The sequence below is a fragment of the Chlorocebus sabaeus genome, chromosome 21, assembly GCF_047675955.1.
Source record: "Chlorocebus sabaeus isolate Y175 chromosome 21, mChlSab1.0.hap1, whole genome shotgun sequence".
Lineage (NCBI taxonomy): Eukaryota > Metazoa > Chordata > Mammalia > Primates > Cercopithecidae > Chlorocebus > Chlorocebus sabaeus.
In genome coordinates this window covers 123125354-123142360 of record NC_132924.1, presented here as the reverse complement: position 1 = coordinate 123142360, position 17007 = coordinate 123125354, and the positions used below count along the sequence as shown (strand labels likewise).

The window sequence follows — 17007 nt, the reverse complement described above, 5'->3', positions numbered from 1 at the left end:
CTATATATATTATATATAAATGTATAACATTTTCTTTATCCAAACATTCGTTGATGGATACTTAGGTTGATTCCTTACATTTGTAAATAGTGCTGCAGTAAACATGAGTGCATGTGCCTTTTATATAATAATTTCTTTTCCTTTGAGTATGTACCCAGTAGTGGGATTGCTGGATCAACTGGTAGTTTCACTTTTAGTTCTTTGAGAAATCTCCATACTGTTTTTCATAGAGGTTGTATTAATTTACATTCTAGCAGCAGTATAAGCATTCTTTTTTCTCTGCATCCTTCCCAGGATCTGTTATTCTTTGTCTTTTTAATAATAACCATTCCACAATTCTAAACAAAAAAGCAAAAAACTGGAGACATCATGTTACCTGACTTCAAATTAAACTGCAAGGCTACAACAACCAAAACAGCATAGTACTGGTACAAAAACAGACACCTAGACCAATGGAACAGAATAGAGAGCCCAGAAATAATACCACACACCTGCAACCATCTGATCTTCCACAAAGCTGACAAAAGCAAGCAATAGGGAAGGAACTCCCTATTTAGTAAATGGTGCTGGGATAACTGGCTTGCTATTTGCAGGAGGTTGAAACTGGAACCCTAACTTTACACCACATACAAAAATCAACTCCAGATGGATTAAGACTTAAATGTGAAACCTAAAACTATAAAATCTCTGGAAGACAACCTAGACAATACTATTCTGAACACAAGACTTCACAAAGATTTTATGACAAAGACACCAGAAGCAACTGCAACAAAAGCAAAAACTGATAAATGGAATCTAATTAAACTAAAGCTTTCGAACAGGAAAAAAAAAAAAAAGAAACTATCAACAGGGTAAATAGTCAACCTACAGAATGGGAGAAAATATTTGCAAACTATTCATCTGACAAAGGTCTGATATCTAGAATCTATAATGAACTTAAATTAACAAGCAAAAAACAAACAACCCCATTAAAGAACAAAGGATATGAACAGACACTTTTCAAAAGAAGACATGCATGTGAACAAAGAGCATATGAAAAAATGTTTATCACAGTAAATCAAAGCCACAATGAGATTCCATCTCACACCAGTCATAATGGTTATTATTAAAAAGTGAAAGAAAAAAAAAACAGATGTTGGCAAGGCTGTGGAGAAAAGGGAACACTTATACACCGCTGGTGGAAATATAAATTAGTTCAGCCGTTGTGGAAAGAGCATTGTGGCCGTTCCTCAAAGAACTTAAAACAGAATTACTATTCAACCCAGCAAACACATTATCATGTATGTACTCAAAAGAATATAAATTGTTCTACCATAAAGACACATGCGTGCACATGTTCACTGTAGCACAATTCACAATAGCAGAGACATGGAATCAACCTAAATGCCCATCAATAGTAGCTGGATAAAGAAAATGTGGTACATATACACCATGAAATACTATGCAGCCATAAAAAAGAACAAGATCAAGTCCTCTGCAGCAACATGGATAGAGTTGGAGGCCATTATCTTGAGCAGGATAGAAAAGCAAATACCATATGTTCTCACTTATAAGTGGGAGTTAACAACAAGAACACATGGATCCTAGGAGAGGAGTAACAGACACTGGGGCTTACTTGAGAGTGGAGGGTGGGAGGAGGGAGAAAACCAGAAAAATTACCTATCAGGTACTATGCTTACTATCTGGGTGACAAAATTATCTGTACACCAAACTCCCATGACACATGGTTTACTTACATGACAAACCTGCACATGGACCCCTGAATCCAAAATAAAAGTTAAAATGACAATAATAGCCATTCTACTGGTGTAATATATCTCATTGTAGTTTTAATTTGCATTTCTCTGATGATTAGTGATGTTGAACATTATTTCATATGCTTGTTAACCATCTGTATGTCTTCTTTTACAAAATGCCTGTTCAGAAAAAATAATAATAAAAATTAGAGCTGAAATCAATGAAATTAAAAATAGAAAATCAACAGAGAAACTAAGCAAAAGCTACTTTTTTGAAAAGATCAATAAAATTGATAAGCCTCCAGCCAGGATAAGAAAAAAAAAAGAGAGGACACAAATTACTAATATCAGAAATGAAGGAGGTGACATCATGCAGATCCCATTGACATTAAAATGATAATAAAGAAATATTATGAACAATTCTATGCCCACAAATTTGGTAACCTAGATGAAATGGACCAATTCTTTGAAAGATTTTGTATGCCAAGGTTTAGACAAGCAGAAATAGACAATCTGGATAAGTTTATATGATTAAAAAAATCAAACCATTGGGAGGTCGAGGCGGGCGGATCACAAGGTCAGGAGATCGAGACCACCCTGGCTAACTACGGTGAAACCCCGTCTCTACTAAAAATACAAAAAATTAGCCAGGCATGGTGGCAGGCAACTGTGGTCCCAGCTACTCGGGAGGCCGAAGCAGGAGAATAACATGAACCCAGGAGTCAGAGCTTGCAGTGAGCCGAGATCACGCCACTGCACTCCAGGCTGGGCAACAGAGCAAGACTCCATCTCAAAAAAAAAAAAATAAAACAGTTATTAACCTTTCAAAACAGAAAGCATCAGGCCCACGTGGGTTCACCAGAGAATTCCACCAAACATTTAAGGAAGAAATTCTTAAATTCTCTGCAATGTCTTCCAGAAGATGGAAGCAGAATGAATACTATTTAACTCATTCTATGAGGCCAGACTCACCAAATTATCAAAAACAGACAAAAACATTACCAGAAGAAAAAAAGCTAAGATTAAAATCTCTCATGAACAAAGAGGCAAAACTCCTCAGCAAAATACTAATCCTACAATGTGTAAAACAAATCATATATCATGACCAAGTGGAATTTGTGCTAATTATGCAGATTGATTGCAGATAATTGGTTGAAAAATTCAATTAATATAATTCATCACATCAACAGACTAAAGAACAATCACATGATCAGATCAAGACACAGAAAACACATTTCACAAAATCTAACATCTATTCATGACAAAAACTCTCAGTAAACTAGATGTAGCGGGGAACTTCCTCAACTTGAAAAAGAATATCTAGAAAAATATCTAGAAAAATAGCTACCATCATACTTAATGGTGATAAACTAGAACTTTTCCCACTAAGATCGGGAACAAGTCAGGGATGACTCTTCTTATCACTCCTTTTCAACATTGTGCTAGAAGTTCCAGCTAATGCAATAAGAAAAATAAAGGGAAAAAAAGTATACAGATTGGGAAGGAAGAAATAAAACTGTATTTGTCTTATGATGTCATGATGTCATGATTGTCCATGTAGAAAATCTGAAAGAATCAACAAAAAAAAAAAGCTTCTGGTACTAAAAAGTGATTTGAACAAGATTGTAGAACACAAGGTCAGTATACAAAAGTCCATCACTTTTCTATATACCAGCAATGAACTAGTAGAATTTGAAATTAAAAACATAATATCATTTACTTAAGCAACCCCCAAAATGAAATATTTGGTATAAATCTAACATGATATTATAAAATGTATATGAAAAAAACTACTAAACTCTGAGGAATAAAGTGAAAGAACTAAACACTGGGGCCTATCATGGGGAGGGGGGAGGGGGGAGGGATTGCATTGGGAGTTATACCTGATGTAAATGACGAGTTGATGGGTGCAGCACACCAACATGGCACAAGTATACATATGTAACAAACCTGCACGTTGTGCACATGTACCCCACAACTTAAAGTATAATAATAATAAATAAATTAAAAAAAAAAAAAGAAAGGGTGATGATGACTAAAGGGTATGAAGTTTCTTTCTGAGGTGATGAAAATATTTTAAAACCGACTGGTGATGGTTGCACATATCTATGAATATACTAAAAACCCTTGAATTGTGCACTTTAAATGGGTGAAATGCATGGTTTGTAAATTATATCTTAATAAAATAGCTTTAAAAAAAATAAAATAAAATAAAAAAATAAATGGGAAGGTATTCCAGGTTCATAATAGGAAGACTCAATACTGCCAAGATATCAGCTCTTCCGATTTGATCTATAGATTCAATGCAATTCCAATAAAAATGCCAGCAAGTTATTTTGTGGAGATTTACAAACTAGTTCTAAAGTTTACATGGAGAGGCAGGAGACCCAGAATAGCCAACACAATATTTAAGGAGAAGAGCAAAGTTGGAGGACTGACACTACCCAACCTCAAATCTTACCATAAAGCTACAGTAATCAAGACAATGTGGTGTTGGTGAAAGAATAAACCAATAGATCAATGGAAGAGAAGAGAAATCCCAGATATACACCCATACGAATACTGTCAATTCATTTTCAATAAAAAAGCAAAGTTAATATAATTGGGAAAACATAGTGTTGACAAGACACTGGAACAGTCAGACATCCACATTTAAAACAATAAATCTAGACATAAACCTTATTCCCTTCACACAATTAGGGAATTGTGAATTAGGGGTCAGTCTCCAGTGTAAATGCAAAAGTATAAAACTTTTAAAAGTTAACATAGCAGAAAATCTAGATGACCATAAGAATGGCAATGACTTTAGATACAATACCAAAGGTTCAACCCATGAAAGATTGAATAAGCAGGGTGCCACCCAAGATGGCTGAATAGGAACAGCTCCAGCCTCCAGCTCCCCACGTGAGTGATGCAGAAGACGAGTGATTTCTGCATTTTCAACTGAGGTGCAGACCGACACATCACACCTCACACGGCTGGGTACACCCGGAGACAAAGCTTCCAGAGCAAGAAGCAGACAGCAACACTCGCTGTTCAGCAATATTCTATCTTCTGCAGCCTTTGCTGCTGATACCCAGGCAAACACGGTCTGGAGTGGACATCAAGAAAACTCCAACAGACCTGCAGCTGAGGGTCCTGACTGTTAGAAGGAAAACTAACAAACAGTTAGAACATCCACACCAAAACCCCATCAGCACGGCACCATCATCAAAGAGCAAAGGCAGATAAAAACACAAAGATGGGGAAAAAGCAATGCAGAAAAGCTGGAAATTCAAAAAATCAGAGCGCATTTCCCCCTCCAAAGGAACGCAGCTCACCGCCAGCAATGGAACAAAGCTAGATAATGACTGATGAGTTGAGAGAAGAAGGCTTCAGTCAATCAAACTTCTCAGAGCTAAAGGAGCAACCAGGTAACCAGCGCAAAGAAACTAAAAACCTTGAAAAAAGAATGGATGAATGGGTAACTAGAATAATCAATGCAGAGAAGACCTTAAAAGAACTCATAGAGATGAAAGCCATGACACGAGAATTACGTGACAAATGCACAAGCTTCAGAAACTGACTCAATCAACTGGAAGAAAGATTATCAGTGGTTGAAGATCAAATGAATGAAATGAAGAAAGAAGAGAAATGTAGAGAAAAAAGAGTAAAAAGAAATGAACAAAGTCTCCAAGAAATATGGGATTATGTGAAAAGACCAAAACTACATCTGATTGGTGTGCCTGAAAGTGATGGGGAAAATGGAACCAAGTTGGAAAACACTCTTCAGGATATCATCCAGGAGAACTTCCCCAACCTAGTAAGGCAGGCCAACATTCAAATTCAGGAAATACAGAGAATGCCACAAAGATACTCCACGAGAAGAGCAACTCCAAGACACGTAATTGTCAGATTCACCAAAGTTGAAATGAAGGAAAAAATGATAAGGGTAGCCAGAGAGAAAGGCCAGGTTACTCACAAAGTAAAGCCCATCAGACTAACAGCAGATCTCTCAGCAGAAACTCCACAAGCTGGAAGAGAGTGGGGACCAATATTCAACATTCCTAAAGAAAAGATTTTTCAACCCAGAATTTCATAACCAGCCAAACTAAGTTTCATAAGAGAAGGAGAAATAAAATCCTTTACAGACAAGCAAATGCTGAGAGATTTTGTCACCACCAGGCCTGCCCTACAAAAGATCCTGAAGAAAGCAATAAAAATGGAAAGGAACAACTGGTACCAGCCATTGCAAAAACATGCCAAAATGTAAAGTCCATCAACACTACGAAGAAACTGTATCAACTAACGAGTAAAATAACCAGCTAATATCATAATGACAGGATCAAGTTCACACATAACAATATTAACCTTAAATGTAAATAGAATAAATGGTCCAATTAAAAGACACAGACTGGCAAATTGGATAAAGAGTCAAGACCCATCAGTTTGCTATATTCAGGAGACCCATCTCACATGCAGAGACACACATAGGCTCAAAATAAAGGGATGGAGGAAGATCTACCAAGCAAATGGAAAACAAAAAAAAAGCAGGGGTTGCAATTCTAGTCTCTGATAAAACAGACTTTAAACCATCAAAGATCAAAAGAGACAAAGAAGGCCATTACATAATGGTAAAGGGATCAATTTAACAGGAAGAGTTAACTATCCTAAATATATATGCACCCAATACAGGAGCACCCAGATTCATAAAGCAAGTCCTTAGAGACTTACAAAGAGACTTAGACTCCCCTACAATAACAACGGGAGACTTTAACACCCCACTGTCAACATTAGACAGATCAACGAGACAGAAAGTTAACAAGGATATCCAGGAAGTGAACTCGACTCTGTGCCAAGATATAGACATCTACAGAACTCTCCACTCCAAATCAACAAAATATACATTCTTCTCAGCACCACATCGCACTTATTCCAAAATCGACCACATAGTTGGAAGTAAAGCACTCCTCAGCAAATGTAAAACAACAGAAATTATAACAAACTGTCTCTCGGACCACAGTGCAATCAAACTAGAACTCAGGACTAAGAAACTCAATCAAAACCGCTCAGCTACATGGAAACTGAACAACCTGCTCCTGAATGACTACCGGGTACATAACGAAATGAAGGCACAAATAAAGATGTTCTTTGAAACCAATAAGAACAGAGATACAACATACCAGAATCTCTGGGACACATTTAAAGCAGTGTGTAGAGGGAAATTTATAGCACTAAATGCCCACAAGAGAAAGCAGGAAAGATCTAAAATCGACACCCTAACATCACAATTAAAAGAACCAGAGAAGCAAGAGGAAACACATTCAAAAGTTAGCAGAAGGCAAGAAATAACTAAGATCAGAGCACAACTGAAGAAGATAGAGACACAAAAAACCCTCCAAAAAATCAATGAATACAGGAGTTGGTTTTTTGAAAAGATCAACAAAATTGAAAGACCACTAGCAAGACTAGTAAAGAAGAGAGAAGAATCAAATAGATGCAATAAAAAATGATAAAGGGAATATCACCACCAACCCCACAGAAATACAAACTACCATCAGAGAATACTATAAACATGACTACACAAATAAACTAGAAAACCTAGAAGAAATGGATAATTTCCTGGACGCTTACACTCTCCCAAGACTAAACCAGGAAGAAGTTGAATCCCTGAATAGACCAATAGTAGGCTCTGAAATTGAGGCAATAATTAATAGCCTACCAACCAAAAAAAGTCCAGGAACAGATGGATTCACAGCCGAATTCTACCAGAGGTACAAGGAGGAGCTGGTACCATTCCTTCTGAAATTATTCCAATGAATAGAAAAAGAGAGAATCCTCCCTAACTCATTTTATGAGGCCAACATCATCCTGATACCAAAGTCTGGCAGAGACACAACAAAAAAAGAGAATTTTAGACCAATATCCCTGATGAACATCGATGCAAAAATCCTCAATAAAATACTGGCAAACCGAATCCAGCAGCACATCAAAAAGCTTATCCACCATGATCAAGTGGGCTTCATCCCTGGGATGCAAGGCTGGTTCAACATACACAAATCAATCAACGTAATCCAGCATATAAACAGAAGCAACCTACAGAATGGGAGAAAATTTTTGCAATCTACTCATCTGACAAAGGGCTAATATCCAGAACCCATAAAGAACTCAAGCAAATTTACAAGAAAAAAAACAACAACCCCATCAAAAAGTGGGCAAAGGATATGAACAGACACTTCTCAAAAGAAGACATTCATACAGTCAACAGACACATGAAAAAATGCTCATCATCACTGGCCATCAGAGAAATGCAAATCAAAACCACAATGAGATACCATCTCACACCAGTTAGAATGGCAATCATTAAAAAATCAGGAAACAACAGGTACTGGAGAGGATGTGGAGAAATAGGAACACTTTTACACTGTTGATGGGACTATAAACTAGTTCAACCATTGTGGAAAACAGTGTGGCGATTCCTCAAGGATCTAGAACTAGACATACCATTCGACCCAGCCATCCCATTACTGGGGATATACCCAAAGGATTATAAGTCATGCTGCTTTAAAGACACATGCACACGTATGTTTATTGCAGCACTATTCACAATAGCAAAGACTTGGAATCAACCCAAATGTCCATCACTGACAGACTGGATGAAGAAAATGTGGCACATATACACCATGGAATACTATGCAGCCATAAAAAAGGATGAGTTCGTGTCCTTTGTAGGGACATGGATGCAGCTGGAAACCATCATTCTCAGCAAACTATCGCAAGAACAGAAAACCAAATACCACATGTTCTCACTCATAGGTGGGAATTGAACAATGAGATCACCTGGACACAGGAAGGGGAACATCACACACCGAGTCCTATTGTGGGGGGGGGGGACGGAGGGAGGGATAGCATTAGGAGATATAGCTAACGCAAATGACGAGTTAATAGGTTCAGCACACGAACATGGCTCGTGTATATTTATGTAACAAACCTGCACATTGTTCACATGTACCCTAGAACTTAAGTATAATAATAATAATAATAAACAGAAGCAGAGACAAAAACCACATGATTATCTCAATAGATGCAGAAAAGGCCTTTGACAAAATTCAACAGCCCTTCATGCTAAAAACTCTCAATAAATTCTGTATTAATGGAACGTATCTTAAAATAATAAGAGCTATTTATAACAAACCCACAGCCAATATCATACTGAATGGGCAAAAACTGGAAGCATTCCCTTTGAAAACTGGCACAAGACAGGGATGCCCTCTCTCACCACTCCTATTTAACGTAGTGTTGGAAGTTCTGGCCAGGGCAATCAGGGAAGAGAAAGAAATAAAAGGTATTCAGTTAGGAAAAGAAGAAGTCAAATTGTCTCTGTTTGCAGATGACATGATTGTATATTTAGAAAACCCCACCATCTCTTCCCAAAATCTCCTTAAGCTGATAAGCAACTTCAGCAAAGTCTCAGGATACAAAATCAATGTGCAAAAATCACAAGCACTCTTATACACCAGTAACAGACAAACAGAGAACCAAATCATGAATGAATTCCCATTCACAATAGCTTCAAAGAGAATAAAATACCTAGGAATCCAACTTACAAGGGATGTAAAGGACCTCTTCAAGGAGAACTACAAACCACTGCTCAGTGAAATAAAAGAGGACACAAACAAATGGAAGAACATTCCATGCTCATGGATGGGAAGAATCAATATTGTGAAAATGGCCATACTGCCCAAGGTAATTTATAGATTCAATGTCATCCCCATTAAGCTAAAAATGACTTTCTTCACAGAATTGGAAAAATCTGCTTTAAAGTTCATATGGAACCAAAAAAGACCCTGCATTGCCAAGACAATCCTAAGCCAAAAGAACAAAGCTGGAGGCGTCACGCTACCTGACTTCAAACTATACTACAAGGCTACGGTAACCAAAACAGCATGGTACTGGTACCAAAACAGAGATATAGACCAATGGAACAGAACAGAGCCCTCAGAAATAATACCACACATCTACAGTCATCTGATCTTTGACAAACCTGACAAAAACAAGAAATGGGGAAAGGATTCCCTATTTAATAAATGGTACTAGGAAAATTGGCTAGCCATAAGTAGAAAGCTGAAACTGGACCCTTTCCTTACTCCTTATACGAAAATTAATTCAAGATGGATTAGAGATTTAAACGTTAGACCTAAAACCATAAAAACCCAAGAAGAAAACCTAGGAAATACCATTCAGGACATAGGCATGGGCAAGGACTTCATGTCTAAAACACCAAAAGCAATGGCAACAAAAGCCAAAATTAAAAGTGAGGTGCTTATTAAAATTACAGATTAGTAAGCCACAATCTGTAAGAAATAATGCTTTTCACTTTAAAGAGTCCTTTAGACAATTTCAACAGGTAGCAGTTTGGGGAAGCATTGAACTAGATAATTTTGGAGATACCTCAGAATTTTACAATTATAGGATTCTACACATTTTACATTCTCCATTAAATATATGCCTTTTGTAACTCCATATTTTGGCACTTAAGAACTTTGCACTAACTTTTGAAACTGTATCCCAAACTCTGTGGGAAGTTCCAAGTGGCCTACCTGATTTCTCCAGGTCCCTGAGGCACACTTTTGCCTTGTCTTCATTGGCAAGTACTTTTTGCTTCTGTCAAATTCTTGTCCTTTGCTCTGAATCTTGTGGCTGATTCTTCACTTTCTGCTTTGGTGTCAATTATTATCATCTGTTAATTCCTACACACAAAACAATTAATCACATTAAGGCCCATGGAGTGAACTTTATTGGAGACTTTGGCAGGGGGGGTGCGGAGGTTAGGGGAGTTCCTGCAGAGATAGAAACAACTTTGGAATAAGTACAAGGCAAACTTGTTCTACAAGTCTTCAGCCAGAGACAAGTTACTCAGACAGCCTCTCTCTCTGCCCTTCCTTCATGAATGGTGCCGATGGGAAAAAACACAGGTACCTGAGTGACCAGGGTGGAAGACACAAAGAGGTGAGTTTGACATGGATGGTGAGGCACAGATGGACGGTTGGGGAGGGTTGGGGAGGATCAATAATCCTAGGAGGAGAAGCAGAGCAGGTTGGAAAGGCCCTGAAATCTGCTGTTTGCGGAGTAGCTGACTGAGTAGGGGATTGGCTGGGAATTAGGCTGGAGACGTAGAGGCAGGGAGAAGTACATTTGTGTTCAGGAGCTTGTGTGATCAGGCAAACTGGATCACAGAGTGTTAGTTATATTAAATAATGTTAGGATTGAGCACAATTACTTTATTTAGAAAAGCCGCAGATTTGAGTAGAAGGACATCAAAAGGTGGAGGACAGCATTTGAGCCTCCACAGCACAGAGTTCATATTCAGACAAGCAAATAGATACTTGGCTTTGTGAGAGCAAAGCTAAAAGCTCTGGTCAGCTTGTTGTATGTATTTGTGAACCCAAGAAACTTGAGATTTTTCCAAGTGTCTTCTCATTTGTTTGCTAGGCCAGTTCCCACTAAGGCAATTCCCTAAGTTACTGAGTACATGTTCTGACACTCAGAGTTTTTACTGAAGTCTCTTGTAATCCCCAAATTCCCTAGAAAAAATGTATTTCTACAGTTCATGTGTCATTGACATAGAATATCCTCTTATTTAGTTTCTGAACCAGAAACTGAAAACATTAAACGGTTCCAAAATGTCCTTCTAACTCAAGAACAGGATGGGTGCCCTTATTCTTTCCTTCCAGATCCTAATATCCTAATGCTAACATTTGATATCTTAATGTCACTCCTAAAGTAGGACTTATCACTGATTCCATTTGTATTCTTTCCCCACCCCATCCCATCCCAACTCCTACAAACACACACCACAATACACAACTAGATTCTAAGACTCTTGAAGGCAGGGACAATGTCTTCTCGCTGTGGTTTCCCCAGAATCTTGTTCTCCTCCTGACTTTAGGTGATATATACCTATGTGACAAATGAATGGACAAACGAGCTGTGTTTGTGACTCTTCCAGCTGAGCATGGGACAACAAGGGAAGATGGGAGGCAATAAGGAGCATGTCCATGGTAAGAACTTGTGTCTGGAGGGCACGTATGCCCTCTGTGTTTGTGCCTGGATTGGGTACAGAGGTGAGGAATGACTCAAGCCTGAAGACAGCTAAGATATGTTTCTTTTGGGAGAAAATTCCTTTAGCTATCTTCTAAAAGATAGAGGGGTTGTGACCAGTAGGATATCACAGTGAAGGCCCTGGCACTATCTCTGCTCCTGGTCTGCTGTGTGATGTTGTGGAAAGTCTTTTGACTGCTCTGGCCTCAGTAAGAGAGCATAGTTGAGGCTCTGTCCTTTTCTACAGGGTGAGGACCAAGGGTATAGAAGATCGAGTAAACATGATTTTACCAAAGAAAGTGTTGGAGAACAATGAGTAAGAGTTAAAATATTAGGAGAGCTCAAGGGAGAGAAAATGAGGGAGGGAGAAAGAGAGAAGAAAGGGAGACTGAGAGACAGAAGATGGGAAATGCAGACTGACTGATAATGACAAAGAGAGCACCTCTCTAACATGGTTCTGCTGTTGGATTTTACAAACTAAGATCCAAGTCAAGAAGGGGAGATGAGCGGGGATTCACATGCATCATTTCCTCTGAATGACCGACTTACATGGTGATGTAAGAGCAGAGTGATGACAGAGCCCAGTGAGGGCATTTAGTTGGGAGAGAGATGACATCCTGACTGAACAGGAAAAGGGGGGGTGGAATAAATTCCAATCATTTATTTCACATCCCACCTTAAAAGAAATGTCTCTGCCTACCTTCCATTTTGGCAGGGCACTACTTATTCAAATGATAAAGGACTCACTTGGTCAGGAAGCCGGCACTGCAGGACAGCCTGTGGATCAGGGGCATCATGAGTAGTTCAGTGTATGACAGGCTCTGTATCCAATATCCCACTTAATCCTGAAAGGAATCTTTAAGGTAGGTTAAACAGTTATTATCTGCATTTTTCAATATGAGGAAACTGAGGATAGCAGAGGTAAAGTAAGGTCAGAAATAATTACTGAGAAGAGCTATAAATGGAAAGGAGTGACTTTTGCCATACACCACAAAATAGTTGACTTGGAAATATTATGTGGTACTAGGGTGGGTAAGGAGTCATGCTAGACACTGTGACAGAAATGAACAAACTTTGAAATTTACCAAGAGAAGTGATACAAGAAGATTTTGGAAGGGTAGATTTGGAGAGCACCTCAGGGATTATCAAAATTCAACCCCCTTCATTTAAAATGTGACAAAAGTGAAATTCAGAGATCTTCCTGTACATGGACTTCAGACAGCAGCAGGGCAGATGCCACCATTCAGGTGTTCTACCTTCCAGGTATGGGCAGCTCTTAACACCCTGTAGGTGCCTCTCTCCTAATCAGAATTAGAGTCAGAAGTCAATTAGTGACTTTTGAATGGGACTAAGAAAATTCAGGAGCACTGGCTTTGTAATTTCCTTGCCCCTGTTAATACAATGGCAAAGGCTGGTATGGCCCAGTTGATTAGGAATAAAGTGTTAGGCTTTGATCTCTGGGGTGGGACGGTAGATTCCACTCTGTCTGCCACTGGCCTAGATAACTTTAGACCTTGAAGTCCCCAGAGCCCCTGCAGAGAGTAATGCCAGCCCTCAATGCCCAGATCCGGATGGGCAGGGACAGAGATTTCAAAAGAAGTTGACCTTAGAGAAGTGAAAACCAATATATTGCCTCACCCTCTTAGGCTCTGTATACAAGGCTGACCTAAAAACAGTTGCCTTGTATCAGCTCAGCTTCCCAGAGATTGGCTCAAAATCACAGACAGGGGCCTTAGAAATGGCACCAGGATCTGAATTTTAGTCAGGAGACCCCCAGATCACATTCCTTATCTACCACCCAAGCTGATACGGTCTCTTATTCCCAGCCCTCTCAAAGCAACGACTAAGATTCACTAAAGATGTTCCACGTGCCAGCCACTCTGCTCAGCATGTATGCGGATTAGCTCATATAACCCTCTCAAAAACCCTCTGAGGAACCATGGATATTATTACTCCCATTTTACAGAAGGAAATTAAGGCTCAGGGAGATTAAATAACTTCCCACAGCTACCTGGTTAGCCAGTGCAGAGGCGGTGGTTCAAACCCAGGGGCTGACTCTAGCCGCCGCTCAGATCCTACTCTCACTTCCGAAGGGTGGTTTCTGGAAGACTTGTTAGAGAGCCCACCACAGTTGCAGTTGTCCAGAGTGGGAAGGCCAATGCGAAAGCAGGGGAAATAAATCCCTGTGCAGCCTGCATGTGTGCAGATGACTAGAGAGAGCTACTGTCATATGAGGTAATGGCCTGAAACTATAAAGGGTTCCCCCTGGAGAAAGGTTCCTCAAGCGCTGGGACATCAACAGGGGCATGCGGTGAAACCAAAGGGGACAGGACTGGATGAGTAAGGACCACCCGGGACCACAAATCTCTCATCAGATCACCTCAGTGAAGGTTTGCTTTAAAAAGCAAAAGTCGAACGCACTCTTCTCCTTGATTCAGAAGGCATCCAAGAGATCCGTTTACCTAGGTATGCTGGCTTAGGTTTGAAAGCTTACAAATAATTTATTCTCTCAGGTTCAGCAGAGGACACCCAGTCCCAGCAGGGGCGCACGCTGAGGCTCATCCTTATTGGGAGAACAGGGGCCGGGAAGAGCGCCACTGGGAACAGCATCCTGGGCAAGAGACGGTTCCTCTCCAGGCTGGGGGCCACATCTGTGACCAGGGCCTACACCACGGCCAGCCGCAGGTGGGACAAGTGGCATGTGGAAGTAGTGGACACTCTGGACATTTTCAGCTCCGAAGTGCCTAAGACAGACCCCGGCTGTGAGGAGAGAGGTCGCTGCTACCTGCTCTCGGCCCCCCGGGCCCCACGCGCTGCTCCTGGTGACCCAGCTGGGCCGGTTCACCGCCCAGGACCAGCAAGCGGTGAGGCAGGTGAGGGACATGTTCGGGGAGGACGTCCTGAAATGGAAGGTCACCGTCTTCACCAGGAAGGAGGACCTGACGGGGGGCTCCCTGCAGGATTACGTGCGCAGCACAGAGAACCAGGCCCTGCGCAAGCTAGTGGCCGAGTGCGGGGGCCGTGTCTGTGCCTTTGACAACCGGGCCACTGGCCGGGAGCAGGAGGTTCAGGCGGAGCAGCTTCTGGGGCTGGTGGAGGGCCTGGTGCGGGAGCACGAGGGCGCCCACTACTCCAACGAGTTGTAAGAGCTGGCGCATCTCCTGCGCTGGGCTGGCCCGGAGGAGGGGCTTCGGAGGGTGGCGGAGGGCGTGGCCGCCCGCATGCGGAGGAGGCCGTGGGGCGCCTGGCTGCGGGCCGGGCTGTGGGCGTGGCCGAAGCCGCCCTGGAGCTGGAGGCTGGGCCTGGCACTGCTGCTGGGGGGCGCACTCCTGTTCTACGTGCTGCTCCACTGGCGCTGGTCGGCGGCCTTTGCTGAGGTCAGATCTGACTGACAGATTGTAAACGTGGCTCTGACCCCTCAGCTGATAATCGCATTCATCCTCCTCACTTGGTGTTCAGAGCTCACAGACTCTCCTCTCCTCCCTCACCTCGCCTTAATCCACCACCGTGAGAGTTCTGCCGGGACCCATCTCCCACAAAACCGTCTCATACCACCCAGCCTCCCTGAGCATTCTCACTACTGAAGCCAAAGACCACTGTTGCTTTGCCTCTTCTCCAGTGGCCTTGGCTGTCTTTCCCTGCACTGAGTTTTCTTCTCTCCAGAGAACAGATGAGGGGTGCTTGTCCCCCATTCCCTGCAGTCCCCACAGGACCACAAGCAAGAACCATCCCAATGCAGAGCTTCAGTCCTTTGCACCCTTGTTTATTCGAATGGAATTTATTTCCATAAATAAATGTACTGCATGATCACATGTATCAAAGGAAATCAGTCTTTGTGGGTGTTTGCTCATCTGCCTTACATGCCCCCTGAAAAAAGACATGACTCTGTCAACCTTACCAGCAAAAACATGCACAGAAACACACACACACACACACACACACACACACGAACATACATTCTTGTGTGTAGCCATAAAAGAAAGTATGTTGGTGTAAAATTTGCCATCTGCACCAGTTGGGGAGTGTCTCCCCATGTGTCCCCACTCAGACCCTTCAACAGTTGAATGCAGATGATTCTGCAAGTCCAAGGAGAATATAACTAGAGGCTCAATTCCCAGGGTTTATTGAGGGCCTGCACAAAGCTTACTTCAAGGAGGCTTATATACTCACAGAGTAAGTTATGCAAGATGAATTAGTTCTTGAGATCTGTTCAACTCAAAGATAAATTTAAAAATTAAGAGGTTTGGAAATTTTTATTTTACTAAAAAGGGGCAAACAGGTTTTTGTGGACTGAGAACCGGTGATACGATGATGGAATAGAGACTCCTCTTCTGACCCACACATACCTGGGAGAATCAGATTTCTGGTCCAGGTAAAATGAGGCAGGTTAGCCTGTGCTGTCTACCCCTACAGTTCCTCCATATTCCTCCACCCACATTGACTTTGTCTCCAACCCCACCACTCTCACCCACAGATTCCAGCTCATCTCTTTGGTGTTGCTCTGTAATTCCAAACCTCTCCCCTACAACATCTACCACCCATTGCATTCACAGCCAGAGAGACCCAGGTTACTGATGGCCTCGATGACTGAAGAGACAAGCAAAAAGGGAAAATAAGCTGCAACACCTGAGCTCATGCTGGAGAGCAAGCGCACAAGTCCCTCCTGGAAGCCATTGCACACATCAACAGGAACACCAGTGCCAATTGCTGAGACTTGACATTTCCTCAGCAGCAGGGGCTTTTAGGGAGTTGGTTTAGGGAGTTGTGAACAGATCTTAGCAGAGGCCTTGGTAGGAAATCACTTTTCAATATACTCTTGCCGTGAACAAACAGAGAAAAGTTCTGCCATTGGCAGCCTGAAGAGAAAGGGAATGATCATTGATGAAAATCAGTGTGAAAAAAGAATAGCAAAGTGCCCATTGTAAGCAGTTGAAGGTTTTAACCCTTGACCCAAATCAAGTGAGAAACACTAGATTCTTACTCTTTGGTTGAGGAGGAATGGGCCCAGGCAATTACTAAGGGGCAGTGACTCAGCTGGTGGGAATGTGGAAGGAGCACTCCAGGAATCCCAGAGAGGAAGTTGATTATCTGGTTCAACTGACACCCAGCTAGGGCTGAATGCAGGACATGCTAGGGAAAAGAGTGTGTTTAGTATGCAGTGTGTTACAAAGCTGTCTGTAAGTAGTGGGAT

At 41.4% G+C, this 17007-nt stretch overlaps 1 long non-coding RNA gene and 1 pseudogene across 1 annotated transcript in view; one reads left to right on the top strand and one right to left on the bottom strand.

Annotated features, from left to right (window-relative positions):
- Positions 1-17007, bottom strand: part of LOC140709725 (uncharacterized) — a 39292-nt gene that overhangs the window by 12083 nt on the left and 10202 nt on the right. The window contains exons 2-4 of the long non-coding RNA XR_012090473.1: positions 12564-12672; positions 10316-10465; positions 1737-1916 (exon numbers count right to left, since the gene is read on the bottom strand). This is a non-coding gene — a long non-coding RNA (uncharacterized lncRNA). The remainder of the gene's footprint in view (positions 1-1736; positions 1917-10315; positions 10466-12563; positions 12673-17007) is intronic.
- LOC103227217 (GTPase IMAP family member 1-like) lies at positions 10492-15843 on the top strand (annotated as a pseudogene).